Source organism: Scyliorhinus torazame, chromosome 3 (genome assembly GCF_047496885.1).
Source record: "Scyliorhinus torazame isolate Kashiwa2021f chromosome 3, sScyTor2.1, whole genome shotgun sequence".
Classification (NCBI taxonomy): Eukaryota; Metazoa; Chordata; class Chondrichthyes; order Carcharhiniformes; family Scyliorhinidae; genus Scyliorhinus; species Scyliorhinus torazame.
In genome coordinates, this window is record NC_092709.1 from 148,471,059 (window position 1) to 148,489,886 (window position 18,828).

The following is an 18,828-nucleotide window of genomic DNA, read 5'->3' on the forward strand; positions in this document are numbered from 1 at the left end:
TCCTTGGCTTGGGCAGGAAGAAGATCCCATCCTCGGCCTCAGACATAAAGGGTCGTGCCAGGGTGTCGGGATGTTCTGCTCCCAAACAAGGGGCTCATGGAAGAAATTAGCAGTGGAGGCAAGGACTTGAATTCGCTGGGTCCCAGCCTAATTCATGGGGCCTCGTGCTGATAAATGTAATTAATAGAAAATGCCAGGCTTTGTGCATGCAATTTCCTGGATGCAATAGGTCACAGAATCAACCAACAGTTCCTGGTTTATAAGGGTCAGTTACAAATTTATTGGGACATGACTGTGAATGTGACTAACACATTGAAACAATTGACTTTTGGAATGGTTCCAGATACAATAATGCGCTGAATCCTGTAACAATAATGAAAAACAATAATCCAAGGAAGCAACACTTGTGGAACTGGAAATGTAACTGAGACTTAGGGCTCAGAGCATGCATTTAGTTTCCATGCTCTATCCATTGAGATTCAAATGAAACACGGGCAGATATGAACCAGAGCAGTTTATTGGATTTGTTTGATTGCTACACCCAATATCAGTGGCAGGTCGTCACTTATTACACTGTGAAAAGTTGCACAACAGGATATTGATCACACATTCTTAGAATTTGGGCTTGGCAGAGCTTCATTTACCTTTACATCCCTTCTTGAATGAAGACAGATCTCAATGTGGATTTTCCGCTGGTGCCTCTGATAGGGCGGTGTATCCTTAGATTGTTTGTGACCTCCAATGCGCCGACTCCATTTCTGGTGTGACCTTAGCTTGAATTCTGTGAATGAGCAAGGAACATAATACAGCACAAATTTATGGGCAGGAAACTACAGCTTTGCCAAACCTCAAAGTCAGAGGCTTTTTTGGATAGTCAGAGGCTTTTTCCCAGGGTAGAGGGGTCAATTTCTAGGGGGCATAGGTTTAAGGTGAGAGGGGCAAGGTTTAGAGTAGATGTACGAGGCAAGTGTTTTACACAGAGGGTAGTGGGTGCCTGGAACTCGCTACTGGAGGAGGTGGTGGAAGCAGGGACGATAGTGACATTTAAGGGGCATCTTGACAAATACATGAATAAGATGGGAATAGAGGGATACGGACCCAGGAAGTGTAGAAGATTGTAGTTTAGTCGGGCAGCATGGTCGGCACGGGCTTGGAGGGCCGAAAGGCCTGTTCCTGTGCTGTACATTTCTTTGTTCTTTGTTCTTTGTTTGTTCAAAGGGAAAATTGAATATAGACAGGAGTGAACTCACAATGCTAAAAGACTGAAATGTCTGTTGGAAGTGACCATGGATATAAGGCTACTTGGGTGCTGCTCTTACTCTATATTGTACACATGGGTTAGTATTTCTGGGGTGCTTCCCCGAACAGGTGCCGGAATGTGGCGACTAGGGCCTTTTCACAGAAACTTCATTGAAGCCTACTTGTGACAATAAGCGATTTTCATTTCATTTCATTCAATACAGAGGAGAAAAGGCAGAGACCCACGACTCCTACTTTTCCTCCTGTTCATATTTCATATAAATCTCTGAATGCATATTGAGTGGGGGACAAATGTTTCACAGGAGTTAGGACACAAAGTTAATTTAAATTTGTGGCAAATGGCATCATTTCAGCCTTGTGGATACATTTCCTCCAAATCTGCTGATCACATGACTTGCCTCATTGGAATCTCTGCATTTCTAATGGACATTGTACACAAGCTGGTGTGGTGGTTAGGAAATTAGATGGTGGCGACGACTCCGTGTTCCTGTCTGGATTTCGATCTCCCTCACTCACAAGACCCTCTGGGTACGTGTGGCCTCTGCTTTCATAGAATCACAGAATAGTTACGGCACCTGGCAACAGCAACTCACCGAGTCCCACTCTCACAACATTTCCCCCAAAGCTCTACAACTCTTCGGCGGGATTCTCTGTCCAGCGACGCCAGAATCGCAAATTGCGATCGCCCGTCAGTCGAAAAACAAGTTAACGCCAGACGGCCAGCAGAATGCCACGTTGCAGCATCTCGATAACGGCGTGAACGTGGTCCACCCCGTGAGCCAGTGTGGGCATGCAAATTGTACAGTAATTGTCATTAGCGTATCATTAATGGGCCCTACCCGGTGTCCCCTGGCCTCACGTGATGCTCCGCCTCTCCCAGGCGGACAGTGACGACAGTGCAGTTCACTTGTGGTATTTAAAATTGGGAAACAGACGCCATGCCTGATGGCGGAGAGAGAGGAAGGAAGAAAAGTTTCCAAAGGTGTAACGGTGGGCTGCCAGTTGTGTCGCTGGCCAGGGGGGGCTACTGAAAGGCTGGGAGGGAGTAGCGGGGGGCAACCAGGAGATGGGCTGTTGATTGGGGTGTCCTCCCGCAACCAGGATAGCTGTGCATGGTCCGCCATTCTGCGGGCTGTAAGGCAACCATCTGACTGCGCACCCCACTGACTGCCCACTGTGGCCCGTAAATGTGCAGAGTGTCACCGGCCGTATGGGACCCCCCCCCCCCCCCCCCAGGCCACTCCCCGAGGAACCCACAGAACCCAGGAAACTCATCAAAGGGATGGGCATGGCCCAGCACAGCTCGTAGTCCACCAGATGCTGGCACACCCCAATGCACCCATCGGAGGTGCTGCCCCACTGCAGGGACCGCAGAGAGTACCACGACCGGTGGACCCATGTATCATGGCCGTCGACACCCACCCTGCCCCCAGACATGTCGACACAACCGGTTTGCCCCACAAAGGACCCACAACACACCACAGCTATGGTCCCACCCCCACCCCCTGGCCGAGCCCCATCCAATGGGCCTTGCCCGTAAGGATGCCACCAAGCAGGCAGCGTTCTGTGGCATACTATGCCCAAGCCCCCCACAACCTGGCGTCACCCTACTGGCAGGATATCACACGGCCCATCCAAGGAGGACCCCCACAGTAGATCCCATAGGAGGGTGCCCATTGCAGGACAGGGGCTGCAAAGCATAGCACTGGCACGGGTAGGGCCAGCCACTGGTACCCCTGCCGGCAGGGATGGGTGATGGGGTTAGAGGTCCCCCGGTGCCAAACACCGATGGGGCCAGGGGTGCGGTGTGGAGGGCAAAGTGTCAGGGGGAACAGCAGAGGGTGGGGGTGGGAATGGTGGGGTGGGGGTGGGGGGTAAAATGCAGGGGCAGGGTCTACAGTGCAAGCCAGGGCTACCATGTAGCCCGTTGGACCTGGTTGGGCATGGCAGTACACACCATGTTCACATGTCTGTTCTTTACCTCGTGCAAAGAATGGAGTTTGATACATAACCAGGAATAGTTGGCATCTGCCCAGCCGCCACAGTCCTTGGGCAGTAGCTGCTCAGGGAGGGCCCAGCAGAACAGGAGCCAACCGGTGATGATGGAGAGCCAGCCGCCCAAAAGGCCGAGGAGGAGGCGCTGTGTCAGGTCTTGTGCATACAGACAGCGCCTACCATACGCGGATCTGCTGAACCGAGCATGCTGCAGCTGAGCAGGGGGACCGTGAGACATCAATGATCATGGCGCTTCTGGAGTTGCAGGGGTGTGCAGGAGGACACCCACTCCTGGTGGCCGTCAAGGTCAACAGGGTCCTTTCCAGGTGCCGAGTGCGAATCTGGGATCTAGCAGACCTCTGTACATATGTGTATCGGCGCTGTTACGGATGCCCTGTATGTCTGGTCGGCGCAATACATCCACCTGAACATGGTCTGAGCAAATCAGGTTGCCTGGCCAACGGGATTCACCGGGGTGCCCCAGCCCTAGGGGCTGATCGACGGGATGAATGTCCCCCTAAGAGCACTGGCGCATAAGGGGATGCCCTTCATGAAATGAAGGGCACCTCTACACCAGATACCAGGGCAGTGTGCAGGACGCCTTCATCCTGGCAAAATGTGGAGGACCGCTACAATGATGCCCAAGCTGCGACCAGGAGCGTGATCGAGCGGTGCATCGGTGTCCACCAGGCATCCAGTAGCGTAACCAGCTCTGCATCTGCGGGGAGGCGTCTTCTTGGCTGGAATGAGAGTGTATGGGGAGGGATGTGCTTATATGCGGCACCAGCTTGTTGGGCCAATCCCAACCACAGCGATTCCAACTCCAGCGTTCGTTGGAATTGCACTTGTTGCACATGGCACCGGTGTTGGCCCATTAGCATGTCCTGAATTGCTCCAGGACCGACATCACTATCAGGGCCTTAGAATACCCACAATTCAATTCCAGCATCAGCACTAGTCTCCGAAATGCAGAATCCACCCCTTGTCTCTTCAGATAATTATCCAATTTTGTTTTGAAGGCTACGTCAACGTCAGAGATCACAGGATGCAAAGTAATGGTGGTTCCTGCGATATTAACAGTAAACACCGGAAATCACGGAGACCTCCCTTCCCTTCATTATAGGCCTCCAAAAGTAGCTTATTGGTTTCAGCTGAGGGCAAAAAAGTTGTTCTTTGAACTCATGATTCTTCCACCCTCTGGAAACTCCCTTTCTCTCTTCCGGTGCAGCAGGTACTCACCACCCTGACTTGGAAATATATCGCCGTTCCTTCGCTGTCGCTGGGACAAAATCCTGGAACTCCCTCCCTAACAGCACACTGGGTGTACCTGTACCTCAAGGACTGAAGGGGTTCAAGAAGGCAACTCACCACCACCATCTGAAGGGCAACGAGGGATGGGCAATAAATGCCTACAGTGGAGTTTCAGAGTTTATCAGCTGCCTTCAATGTTGCTATACTAATGCCCCCCAGGGTGCAATGGTAATTCCATAGATCAAAGGTTCAGAGTGAAAATGAGAACACAACATAAAATATGGCAGGAATGATAGCTAGAGAATAATAATCTTTATTAGTGACACAAGTAGGCTTACATCAACACTGCAATGAAGTTACTGTGAAAATCCCCTAGACCCCGCATTCCGACGCCTGTTCGGGTACACAGAGGGAGAATTCAGAATGTCCAATTCACCTAACAAGCACATCTTTGGGGACTTGTGGGAGGAAACCGGAGCACCCGGAGGAAACCCACGCAGACACGGGGAGAACGTGCAGACCCCAGACAGACAGTGACCCAACAGGGAATCAAACTTGGGTCCCTGGAGCTGTGAATCAACAGTGCTAACCACTGTGCTACCCTGTCCTAGCCTAACACTTGGGTAATAATACACCCCAATTGTCACCCTAAATATATCACCTACCTGCCACCCTATCCACTTGCCAGCCTGCCACTTATAGACATGCCACACGATCCACCTGCCACCCTAACCACCTCACCCACCTGACACATGACAAATTCACCCACCTGCCACCCTACCCACCTGCCAACCTACCACCTCACCCACCTGCCAACCAGCAACCTCATCCATCTGTCACCCTATGGACCTGCCACCCTGCTACCTCATTCACCCGCAACTACCTACCAACCCACCTGCCATCTGCCACCCTTTCCACCTGTTACCCTATAACCCCACCCATCTGCCACTCTATTCACCTGCCACCTGACCCACTTGCCACCCTAACCCTTTACACACCCTACCCACTCACCTACTCTACCTCCTTATCCAGTTGCTTTACCCACCATACCCCATGGCACACCAACCTTTTCTCTGTATATCGTTTCAAAGAAGCTTTGAGGTATTGAAACTCTTTATGTACCACAATGTGGCACTCAGTGCCATAGAAAAGGGGTTGGCATCCCCCAACAATCCAATGCCACAAAGAAACAGTTCCACTTCAGGTATGCTCCACCTTTCTGGAGCAGCTGGGAACCAGAATACTAGCCAGAAATTCGGAGCTCCAGGGTGGCGGAGAAAAGTAGGAGCAGAGTGGCAATCTGACGGTACGGCGATTAAAGAGGGAAAAAAAACAGAAGAAAATCAAAAGAAAAAAATGCCTGAAACCACAGTGTAAACAGGAGAATAACAAAAGAATGATGTGAACCACCCGTGTATTCCTAAAATAGCATGAAAGCCAGGCAGAAATGGAAACTCATTGAAGAGACTTAAGAAAAAAAACTTGCATTGATTTATCACCTTATCATGCCCTTGGAGTGCACCAAAGTACAGCCAATGAATTAATTTCCGAATTTGTTCAATGTTGTGAATAAAATGTATGCACACAACTAATTTGTGCACAGCAAGATTTCACAGACAACACATAAAATGAATGTCTGGCTAATTTTAATTTGTTGGTGTTGGCTAAGGGGGGAGTTTCCAAAACCTAGAATGATTTTTGTTGCAATTATAGAGCTTTTGTTCCTCCGCCTGCTCTTTTGACAGACCTGTTTAAAATAGTGACTGGAGGGCTGCCATAGAAACGCATGAAGTGATGATATGTTAATATTGCAAGCAATTGATTTTAAACTGAAAAGTTGAGCAGTCTGTAGGCAGAGAAAAGCAAGCAAAAGAATCAAGCAGGAAGGCCATGGTTTGATTACATTTGGGAGTCTCAACTGACAGTGGATCAAAGGCCAGAGAATGAAGGGAAGACATGGGACTGAAATCAACTGGCAGATAAGCAGAGTGTCCATGTCAGGAAAGAGCAGTCACAGTGGACATACAATCAAGAAACTGCTTTATGTACAGATAAGCCGAGGTTCGTCAATCTATCACCATGTACAATTCTGAGCAGCACAGAATCTTGGAAATCCTATAATTCCTGTCTTTTGGGTGTAGTAGATATGACTAGTGGTGTGCTCCAAGTTCAGATCTGATTTCTTATCTTCCTTTAAACATTTAGAATAATAGGATATAAATTGCATGCGAGTATAGTGAAATTTTCAAACAATATCACTGCGGACTTCATACTTATCTTAAGACGCTGTCGTTTTCTGAGCAAGTACATGTAAAAGGTTTGGGAATGATTTATAGAATTTTAACCCTTTCATGCACAAATATGGCACTATTCATTTTACTTTTGCAGAAATACGTTCCTTGTTTTCAATCCTTGCACTCAGACAGTTTAAACCCTGCGTCTCCATCAGAAACCGGGCAGATAGGCAGTGAGGATTGAATGGGGCACTTACCTTCTGACACCATTTATTTCATTCATTCATGGAATGTGGTCTAAAGCAGCATTTATTGTCCATCACTAATTGCTATTGAGAAGGTGGCAGGGAGCTGCCTTATTGAACCGCTGCAGTCCGAGTTGCAGGAATACCCATGGTGCAGTTAGATTTCCAGGATTTTGACCCAGCGACAGGGAAGAATGGCAATATAGTTCCAAGTCAGGATGGTGTGTGGCTTGGAGGGGAACTTGCAGTGATAGGCAGCATGGTAGCACAGTGGTTAGCACCGTTGCTTCACAGCTCCAGGGTCCCAAGTTCGATTTCCCGCTGGGTCACTGTCTGTGCGGAGTCTGCACGTTCTCTTCGTGTCTGCATGGGTTTCCTCCGGGTGCTCCGGTTTCCTCCCACAGTCCAAAAATGTGCAGGTTAGGTGGATTGGCCATGCTAAATTGCCCTTAGTGTCCAAAAAGGTGGGGTGGGGTTACTGGGTTACGGAAATAGGGTGGAGGTGTGGGCTTGGGTAGGCTGCTCTTTCCAAGGCCCGGTGCAGACTCGATAACCCGAATGACCTCCTTCTGCACTGTAAATTCTATGATTCTATGATGTTTCCAACCATCTGCTGCCCTTGGCCTTCCAAGTGGTAGAGGTCACAGAATCAGATGGTGCTGTCGAAGGAGCCTTGGTGAGTTCTTGCAGTGTACCTTGTAGATGGTATACACTGTCGCCGCTGCACATCAGTGGTGGAGATGATAGCTGGGGTATTCCTCAAGCGGGCTGCTTTGTCTTTGATGGTGTCGAGCTTCTTGAGTGTTGTTAACGCTGCACTCATCCAGGCAAGTGGAGAGTATTCCATTACACTCCTGACTTGTGCTTTGTCGATGGTGGACAGGCTTTGAGAAGTCTGGGGTGAGTTAATGTCTGCAGAATTCCCAGCCTCTGACCGGCTTTTTCAGCTGCACTTCCTCCCAGCAGCCTTCAACTTTAACCTGTTCCGAGCAGCATCACTTACCTCAAACCCGTGAGGTCCCATTCAAATGCACAGATTCGACTCCAATTACATCATAGGAGTTGGACTGTTATTTTAACTGATGACCTGATTAGACCATTGCAGCTACCCTGCCGGGTGAATTTCTTGAAAAGTGGAACCAGCTATGAGAACCCTAAAAGGTAAGTTTGAAAATTTTTAAAACCTGCCTCACGGGTCCAGTGGGGGAGCAGGTGTACTTCCCCGGGCCACATGAGGAAAGTTGAGGCCTCACTTGTCCTGGGCTCCCTCATTCCCAGGATTTACCTCAGTGCGGTGGACTGTTCATTCTAACCATGTGCATGCCTCCTGCCGCCACCATTCCTCTCCTGCTGCTGTGTTTTGTTTTGCCCGTTTCAAGCAGTCTACTGACCAGTAGAATGCAGATGAGGCCCAGGAGGTCAAACTGCCCGAGCTTCATGCTGCTGAGGTCAGGGATGGTTTCCACTCATCCTGGCCTTGCTGACCTGATTACCGCCCTTGAGTTAAAATCAAGGTGGTTCCATCAATGCTTGGAACAAGCATCTATTTTGCTAATTTGTTAAGAAGCTGCAGCATACTTCGCACATCATGGGAATGACACTGTTCAATACTTTAATTTCCGATTAGTCATGAAGTTACGATGGATCTATTATACAAATCAGGGGCGAAATTCTCCGTTATCGGCGGAAAGTCCGCCGATCGGCGCAAAAAACGGCGCAAATCCCACTTGCGTCACGTCATAAAAATGGGACGATAGTCTCCGGCCCGAAATGGGCTAGCAGCGACGTAACGGGATCCGCGCTTGCGCAGTGGTTCACGCCGTGCAGCGTCATACGCGCTGCACGGCGTGACGGCTCATAAGGCCGCGCAGCTCCCCCCCACCCAACCGGAACACCCGACCGCAACACCCGACTGGATGGCTGGCCGTCGCTCAGCCCCGAGGTTCGAGTCACGCGATGTGGAGGCGCTCCTGGACGCGGTGGAGCAGAGGAGGGAGGCCCTGTATCCCGGGCATGGCCGCAGAGTTGCCCCACGCCACAGCCGGCGTCTGTGGAGGGAAGTGGCAGAGGCTGTCACCGCTGTGGCCCTGACACCACGGATAGGCACCCAGTGCCACAAGAAGGTGAACAACCTCGTCAGAGCAGGCAGGGTGAGCCTCCCTCATATCCCCCCTCCCCATATCCCCCCCTCCCCCATATCCCCCATATCCCCATATCCCCCCTCCCCCATATCCCCCCATCCCATATCCCCCCTCCCCATATCCCCTCTCCCCCATATCCCCCCATATCCCCCTCCCCCATATCCCCCATATCCCCCCTCCCCATATCCCCCCTCCCCCATATCCCCCTCCCCCATATCCCCCCTCCCCCATATCCCCCTCCCCATAACCCCCTCCCCCATATTCCCCCTCCCCCATATCCCCCATATCCCCCCTCCCCCATATCCCCCCTCCCCCATATCCCCCCTCCCCCATATCCCCCCTCCCCCAGATCTCCCCCATATCCCCCCTCCCCCATATCCCCCTCCCCATATCCCCCCTCCCCCATAGCCCCCCTCCCCCATATCCCCCTCCCCCATATCCCCCCCTCCCCCATATCCCCCATATCCCCAAGTGAATCCAGCCCTAACCTTAACCTCTGCAATGCACGCGCAACCGATGGCGTGCAGTCATATACCTGCCTCACACTGTTGCCTTTTACCCCTGCCACCCCCCCCCCCCCACAGGAGAAGCGCGCACACAACAATAGGGAGCATGTGAGGACTGGAGGAGGGCCCGCTGATGAGAGGCCACTGACCGTACACGAGGAAAGGGCCCTGGAACTGGCTGGCGGACCTGAGGACCGGGAGGTTGCTGATGCAGAGGTCGGGGGCCCACGAGCAAGTGAGCCACCAATAGCCCGTCCCCATATCCCCCCTCCCCTATATCCCCCTCCCCCGTATCACCTGATCACTGCCTGATGTCTAACCATGCATGCTTCATTGTGTATCGCAGGACTAAACGTCCAGGCACCCATCCCCGCAGATGCACACCGCCCGCAGGATGCCCCTCGGAGACCACAGGAGACGGAGAGACCCGCAGCCTCCAGCATGCGACGCCCGCAGGATGCCCCTCGGAGACCACGGGAGACGGAGAGATCTGGAGCAACAGGGAGACGGCACCCCCGTCACGTGCGGGAGCGACCACCCAGCGATGAGGGGGGCAGCCACAGGCCCCCGTCACATCCGAGCCAGGACACCACTACCCAGGACACCACTATCCAGGACACCCCTACCCGGGACACCACTGCCCAGGACACCCCTACCCGGGACACCACTACCCGGGACACCACTACCCAGGACACCCCTACCCGGGAAGACGAAATACCGGACAGTGACTCAGAGTGGATGGGTGGAGACGAACCCCCACCCCAAAGTGCCATGGAGTCAGAGTGGGACGAAGAGCACGACACAACGCCACTGCTGTCACCAACACCCTCCACCATCGCAGAAACACTCACCACAGTTGGGGACTTTAGTGATGAGGCGTCTGGTACACTCACTGGTGCGCACAACACAGCCGTCCCGGTACAGCAGGTGGAGGTAGGAGCAGCAGAGGGACCGGGGGGTCGGAGGGCAGCCCAGGCCAAGCGAACATCTGCCGCCCAGATGGATCCCGGGTTCCTGCAGTTACCACACCCACACATAGATCCGATGCAACCACCGACACGGAGACGAGCGAATAGGGTGACGGGTGGCTTGCGGCGGCTGCGGTCGCAGGTGGAGGAGTCCACCCGCGACCAGGAGCTGGGAGTGGTCCCGGTCATGCGTGCCACCCAGGCTGACACCGCACGGGTGGCGTCCACGGTGGAGGCAATGGGTGCGACGGTGTCAGACATGGGGAACGGTTTGCGAGGCCTGGGGCCTTCCGTGCAGGCGGCGTCTGTGGCCCAGGAAATGGCTGCCCTCTCACAGGAGGCCATGAGCCAGTGCCAGCGCCAGATGGCAGAGGCGCTCAACGCCATAGCCCAGTCTCAGCAGGCCATGGCCCAGTCTCAGCAGTCCATGGCCCAGTCTCTGCAGGCCATGGCCCAGTCTCTGCAGGCCATGGCCCAGTCTCAGCAGGCCATGGCCCAGTCTCAGCAGGCCATGGCCCAGTCTCAGCAGGCCATCGCTGAGGGCATCGGCGCCAGTGGCCATGTGCGAGCCGGCGTCGCACTGTCACAGACAGGGTTTGACAACCCCCTGGGCTCCATGGCTGCAAACCTGCAGACCCCTGTCGATACCAGCACGGGCCTCCAGGACTGGCAGCGCCAGATGTCGGGGGGGGCGTCGGATGGCCAGTCCGTTCGCATCCCCCACCCATGTAGAGGCCTGGGGGCCATCGGGCACCCCGAGGGAGGAGGAGGTGGTGTGGTCCATCCCGGCTCCCTCTGTAGGGGAGGTCCCGGTACACCGCGATACCTCGGACTCCCCCCCTTCCGTCCCAGGTGCATCGGGTGGGCAACGGGCAGGACAGGCTGGCAGCTCGCCATCCCAGTCGCCCGGGCCGCAGCCTGGCCCATCTAGGCCAGGACGCCCCAGGAAACGGCCGCCAAAGGGATCCAGTGTCAGAGGGCAGGAATCACACGAGTCCACCTCCAGCTCTGCTGTACCGTCTGGGGAACCACGTAGACGTAGTCAAAGGGCCCGTAAGGCCAAACAATTAGACACTGAGTAAGTTGGCACGGGTGCAGGGCACAGATGAGTTTTAGGGGCTAGGGCACGTGCATGAACTCCTTTGGTTATTAAAGTCAATGTTACACCTACCGAAGCTGCCTTTGTGCTCTGTCCAAAGTGTGCGGGCGTGTCATGTACATTGAGCGCAAGTGTGTGTGTGACGGGTGGTCTTACCTCAGCCCCAGGTGAGTCTGCCCCCTTCCCCCTGGGCCGCCATCAACATCCCCCGGGCAGAGGACGGGACCGTGCGCTGCAGTGTCACAGCCGCATGCAGGGATCGTCCGGGTGGATGGTGGTACTGTGGCCATGGGTCAGACATAGTCCAACGATGTAGAGCCAGGAGCTCATCGCAGGGCGGGTTGTCATCATCCTCCATGGCCTGCGATAGACACGCGTCCACCCGCAACTGGGTGAGCCCGGCCCGTTGTGCCGCCGGTGGATCGGCAATTGGGGGGGGGGGGGTGGTGTGCATGCGGGTGGGGTGTGTGGGGTTGGGGAGGGGGGTGAAGGTGCTGGGTGGGTGGATGGGTGGGGGGTGTGGGTGGTCGGCTGTTGTCATGGTGTGCGGTCTGTGGCCATACTACCCGATTCCCACGCCCATCTAGTCAGTGAAGTGGGCGGCTATCAGTCTGTCCCGTGCCCGCTGGGCCAGCCGGTAACGGTGGACAGCCACCCGCCTGTGTCTACCCCGTCTGCCCTGACCATTGCCCCCATCCCCCTCATCTGGGGAGGACTGTGCCTCTTCCTGCTGCTCCTCCACTCCGCCCTCCTCTGCCTGCGGCACATCGCCCCTCTGCTGGGCTATGTTGTGCAGGACGCAGCACACCACAATGATGCGGCCGACCCTATCTGACCGATACTGGAGGGCGCCCCCAGAGAGGTCCAGGCACCTGAAACGCATCTTTAGCACGCCAAAGCACCTCTCGATCACTCCCCTTGTCGCTACATGGGCATCATTGTAGCGGTTCTCCGCCTCATTGCGTGGCCTCCGTATAGGCGTCATCAGCCATGATCGCAATGGGTAGCCCCTGTCGCCCAGCAACCAGCCCCTCAGCCGGGGATGGCGTCCCTCGTACATGCCGGGGATGGATGACCGCGACAACACGAATGAGTCGTGTACACTGCCTGGGTGACGGGCGCAGACGTGCAGGATCATCATGCGGTGGTCGCAGACCACCTGTACGTTCATCGAATAGGTCCCCTTCCTATTAGTGAACACGGCCCTGTTATCTGCAGGTGGCCGCACGGCGACGTGCATCCCATCGATTGCGCCCTGGACCATGGGGAACCCGGCAACGGCAGAGAAGCCCACGGCCCGGGCATCTTGGCTGGCCCGGTCCACGGGGAAGCGGATGTAGCGGTGCGCCATGGCATAAAGGGCATCTGTCACTGCCCGGATGCACCGGTGCACCGATGTCTGCGATATGCCGGACAGATCCCCACTCGGTGCCTGGAATCACCCCGTTGCATAAAAGTTCAGGGCCACCGTAACCTTGACGGACACGGGGAGAGGGTGTCCCCCGCCAGTGCCACGCGGTGACAGGTGTGCCAGCAGGTGGCAGATGTGTGCCACGGTTTCCCGGCTCATCCGGAGTCTCCTCCTGCATTCCCGATCCTTGAGGTCCTGGTATGACTGCCGGGGCCGGTACACACAGGGCGCCCTCGGGTGCCTCCGTTGCCGAAGGGCCGCGACGTCCTCCTCCCCCTCCTCGTCCTGTCGGTCAGGTGTCCCTCCAGCCTGGGCGGCTGCCGCCTGCCCCTCTGCGGCAGCCTGCGCCGCCTCTCTGGCACGCTCCTCCTCCTCCTCCTCATCCAGGGCAACATAGACATGAGCGGCTGCCACCACGGCGGCCAACATCGCTGGATGGTCTGAAAACATGACGGCCTGGTGGGGGGGAGGGGAACGACGACATGTCATCATTGCCCATATCCCCTCCTCCCCCCAGCCAGGGGGCATGGACCGCATGGGTCCAACTGTTGGAGGCTGGCACCTGGCCAGGTGGACCAACTCATTTGCCCTCCCATCACCCTCCTCGGCACGGACCCCCTCCAACCCCCAACCTCCACCCCAGCACGGACCCCCTCCCCAACCTCCACCCCGGCACGGACCCACCCCAGCCCCCAACCTCCACCCCAGCACGGACCCCCTCCCCAAACTCCACCCCAGCACGGACCCCCCCACCAACCTCCACACGGGCACGGACCCCCCCCCCCAACCTCCACCCCGGCACGGACCCCCCCCAACCCCCAACCTCCACCCCAGCACGGGCCCCCCCCCAACCTCCACCCCAGCACGGACCCCCTCCCCAACCTCCACCCCAGCACGGACCCCCTCCCCAACCTCCACACCGGCACGGATCCCCTCCCCAACCTCCACCCCGGCACGGACCCCCCCCCCAACCCCCTACCTCCATCCCGGCACAGACCCCCTCCCCAACCTCCACCCCGGCACGGATCCCCCCCCCAACCTCCACCCCAGCACGGACCCCCTCCCCAACCTCCACCCCAGCACGTACCCCCTCCCCAACCTCCACCCCGGCACGGACCCCCTCTCCAACCTCCACCCCGGCACGGATCCCCCCAACCCCCAACCTCCACCCCGGCACGGAGCCCCTCCCCAACGTCCACCCCGGCACGGACCCCCCCCCAACCTCCACCCCAGCACGGACCCCATCCCCAACCTCCACCCCAGCACGGACCCCCTCCCCAAACTCCACCCCGGCACGGACCCCCTCCCCAACCTCCACCCCGGCACGGACCCCCTCCCCAACCTCCACCCCGGCACGGACCCCCCCCAACCCCCAACCTCCACCCCAGCACGGACCCCCTCCCCAACCTCCACCCCAGCACGGACCCCCCCCCCAAACTCCACCCCGGCAAGGACCCCCTCCCCAACCTCCACCCCGGCAGGGACCCCCCAACCTCCACCCCCGTCACGGACCCCCTCCCCAACCTCCACCCCGGCACGGACCCCCCCCAACCTCCACCCCGGCACGGACCCCCTCCCCAACCTCCACCCCAGCACTGACCCCCCCCAGCCCCCAACCTCCACCCCAGCACGGACCCCCTCCCCAACCTCCACCACAGCACGGACCCCCCCCTCAATCTCCACCCCGGAACGGACCCCCTCCCCAACCTCCACCCCAGCACGGACCCCCTCCCCAACCTCCACCCCGGCACGGATCCCCTCCCCAACCTCCACCCCGGCACGGACCCCCTCCCCAACCTCCACCCCGGCACGGACCCCCTCCCCAACCTCCACCCCAGCACGGACCCCCCCCAACCCCCAACCTCCACCCCAGCATGGACCCCCTCCCGGCACTCCCCCGGAGCCCAGCGTACTCTAACCACCCCCACCTCCCCCCCCCGCCGCACACACACACACACAAGCCGAGACACACCTCTCCTCATGCAATCAGTCTGCGGCCACGCCATTTCCTGCCCAGAGCCAACCCCCCAGGCCGTCACTCACCTCCTCGCTGGTCGGCGTGAGCCTGGAGCACCGGGTCACGCCGATGAAAAGGAGGTTTGATTCACGTCGACGTGAACGGTCATCACGTCGACGGGACTTCGGCCCATCCGGAAGGGAGAATATCGGCAGGCCGAAAATCGGCTGCCTTGCGCAGACCCGTGACATTCTCCGCGGCAGCGGCGCCATTAACGCCCCGCCGACTTTTCTCCCTTCGGAGACTTCGGCGGGGGCGGGATTCACGGCGGCCAACGGCCATTCTCCAACCCGGCGGGGGGTCGGAGAATGACGCCCATGATTTGGAGATCGCTGGCTACAAAGAGCTACGTCGTGAGCAAGGAACAATCTCATAATTATTAATCCCATTTTCAGGTCAAACCTCCCCCCCCCCCCCCATTCCCGTCGTGTGTGTCTATCTGGTGTGTGTCTGGATGGAGAGTGGGTTTTGGGGATTAGCTAGATAATTAGACCATTCTGTTATTACTTTATATATTCATCTTGTTATTAATAAATAGTTTGTTAATGTTTTTACTTATAAATCTGGGGCGCGATTCTCCGACCCCCCACCGGGTCGGAGAATCGCCGGGGGCTGGCGTGAATCCCGCCCCCACCGTGTCCCGAATTCTCCGCCACCGGAGATCCAGCGGGGTCGGGAATCGCGCCGCGCCGGTCGGCGGAAATCCCCCAGCGATTCTCCGGTCCGCGATGGGCCGAAGTCCCGCCGCTGTTAACCCACACCAGCCGCCGACTTTTCTCCCTTCGGAGACTTCGGCGGGGGCGGGATTCACGGCGGCCAACGGCCATTCTCCGACCCGGCGGGGGGTCGGAGAATGACGTCCCAGTTTCCTGGAAACAGGAGTAGAACATTTGGCCACTAGAAGTGAATTTCAATGTTATTTCCCGCTTAGGCAGTGACGCAACAGGGGAAAATCCCCAGCAAGGTGAATGGTATTGTTGGTTACAAAAACTACCTTTAAAGTCTGGGAGCTAGATTTGAATCAAGGGCAAACTAATAAGGGCTGATTTTAGCCAGTAGCGTTGGGAATTTGTGTCAATTTTAATGATTTGAAAATTATAAAGAGCATGCATCTGAATTCCTGGCAGCTGGGTCACACAGCTGAGACTTCACAACGGGAGTACGATTTGAACAAATTTACTCCATTGACTAGCTGCTGATGATTGTAATTCTTCCTTCGACTTCCAGCTTTGCAACGCTATTTTGAAAAGGAATGCACACTAAATGTGTCTTCATCTCCTTCACATCTGTTTCCAGTGCGAGGTTGGATAGGGGTAATGGTAGTTGGGAAATAGTTTGGCTTTTTGATTTATTTGGAAAATTCACTGCCTATTTTCAGGACAGAATTATATTAGAAAAGGCAGTGCCAAGAAAACAATTTTTAATCCTTTTAGGATAAAGAACGTTCACAATTTCAGGAAACGTGACTATTGTAAACTGATACTCGGAAGGATGCGGCTCTTCAATCCCTGCTGATTTCAGATGGCGGAAAGTTCAGGCAGTGATTCCCACTACCACCTCAATGCCCTAACAGACATTTTCACACTCCACACCGCCAGGACCATCACTGGGCACTTGTTCCACCCGTGCTATCATCTTCCATGCCTTACCACAATAAAATGGTAAGTAACTGAGGGTCCTTTAAAAATGCCTGTGTTTGTAAAGCTTTCGGAGCACTGCTCCTTCACCAGGTGAAGTCTTTCAGTGCTCCAAAAGCTTGTGATTTTGAATAAACCTGTTACACTGAGGGAGAATTCAGAATGTCCAATTCACCTGACAAGCACGTCTTTCAGAACTTGTGTGGGAGGAAACCAGAGCACCCGGAGGAAACCCACGCAGACACAGGGAGAATGTGCGGACTCCGCACAGACAGTGACCCAATCCGGGAATCGATAGTCATTGTGAAACAACAGTGCCAACCACTGTGCTACCATGCCGCCAAACAATCCATAGAATCCCTACAGTGCAGAAGGAGGCCATTTGGCCCCTGGAGTCTGCACTGACCCTCTGAAAGAGCACCCAACCTAGACCCACTCTCCTGCCTAAATGTGTAATCCCATATAACCTGCACATCTTTGGACACTAAGGGGCAATTTTAGCATGGCCAGTCCACTAACTGTGCGGGAGGAAACCGGAGCACCCGGAGGAAACCCAGGCAAAATCATAGAATCACAGAATTACCACATTGTAGGGGGCCATCTGGCCTATTGAGTCAGCACCGACCTTCTGAAAGAGTACCCTATCTAGGCCCATGTCCATATCCTATCCCAGTAACCCCACCTAACATTTGGACAATAAGGGGCAATTAAGCATGGCCAATCCACCTTTCCTGCACATCTCTGGAGCGTGGGAAGAAACCAGAGCACCCAGAGGAAACCCATGCAGGCATGGGGAGAACGTGCAAACTCCACACAGACAGTCACCCAAGGCGGAACCAAATCCAGATCCCTGGCGCTGTGAGGCAGCAGTGCTAACCACTGTGCCATGTCCTGACCCCGTTAAGACTCCTAAAACATTCCAGAACATCTTGCTCTTGTGTCCTGTATTTTGGGTTATTTCTTGACATTCATATAATTTCCCAGAAATTATTTTTTATAACATTTGGAACCATGATCCTAAATTTTAGAACTTTCACCAATATGTCCACTTTCTCTTAACTGTTGTATTAAAAATTGTTTGTGTGAAAAGCAGAATGTATTTTACATAGCCTTCTCTCACTGACCCTCTTTACAAGCAAGATCAGCAAGATGAATTTTAACAAGGAATTAGTGTGACCCGTGACGTTCTGACGCATCTCGTAAGCATGGATTCAAGTTCTGTTGACAACCTACTAAACCCACTAACAACCTCTGCGAAAGAAATTTAGTACTTCTGACTTTAAAATTTAACTTTCAGTCCTATTTATAGGCTCAAAATGGGTAGAGACTGCCATGCCAGAATGAGGCTTCTAAGGCACACCAGATAATGCTTAACACAGAGTTGAGCAGCACCGCACATATACACACTGCACTCCCCACACACACCATCCCAGCCAGCAAGGTGGCAGCAAGATGTGCGGCTCCCCGATTCATGGACGGCAAGTGGTTGACCCTGTACCATGGCCCGGGAAGGAGGCTGCCAGCTGCCGCTGTTCACCGTGCCTGGGCACAGGTGGCAGAGGCTGTAAGCGCCACCAGAAATACCATCCGGATTGGACTGAAGTGCCGTAAAACTACTGCATGATCTCCTCGGGGTTGCCAGGGTGAGTAGGTAGCACTATGCCCCTGGCACCAACCTCCGTCCCACACACCCGTAACCCCCCCACCAGGAGGGTGGCAGAACCCCCACCCTGTGTCACATGCCGACAACCGTACCGGCCGCCATGTGTCCTGGCCACTGAAGTCACCAGCTACCCACCCCATGAGCTGCATGACTCAGTCTGTCTAACACTGTGCATTTTCAGTTTCCACCCACCCTTCGCCCAGAGAAGGCTGTTCTTAACCGTAGGGAGTGGGAGAAGACTGGCGGGGTACTGCCGGGCATGTGGCCCCTCATCGCGCAGAGCAGTGGGCCCTGGACGTGGTCAGTGGGCCTGAGGAAAGGGTAGTCGCTGCAGTGGAGATTGGCCTGGGACGATGAAGTGAGACCTGCTGAGTTGCAGTTCCCCATGCCATGTGGGGCAC

At 55.4% G+C, this 18,828-nt stretch overlaps 1 long non-coding RNA gene across 2 annotated transcripts in view; it reads left to right on the forward strand.

The window, feature by feature from the left end:
• The window catches only part of LOC140408750 (uncharacterized), a 55,785-nt gene that overhangs the window by 28,686 nt on the left and 8,271 nt on the right, over positions 1 to 18,828 (forward strand). The gene's annotated exons all lie outside the window — the stretch shown is intronic.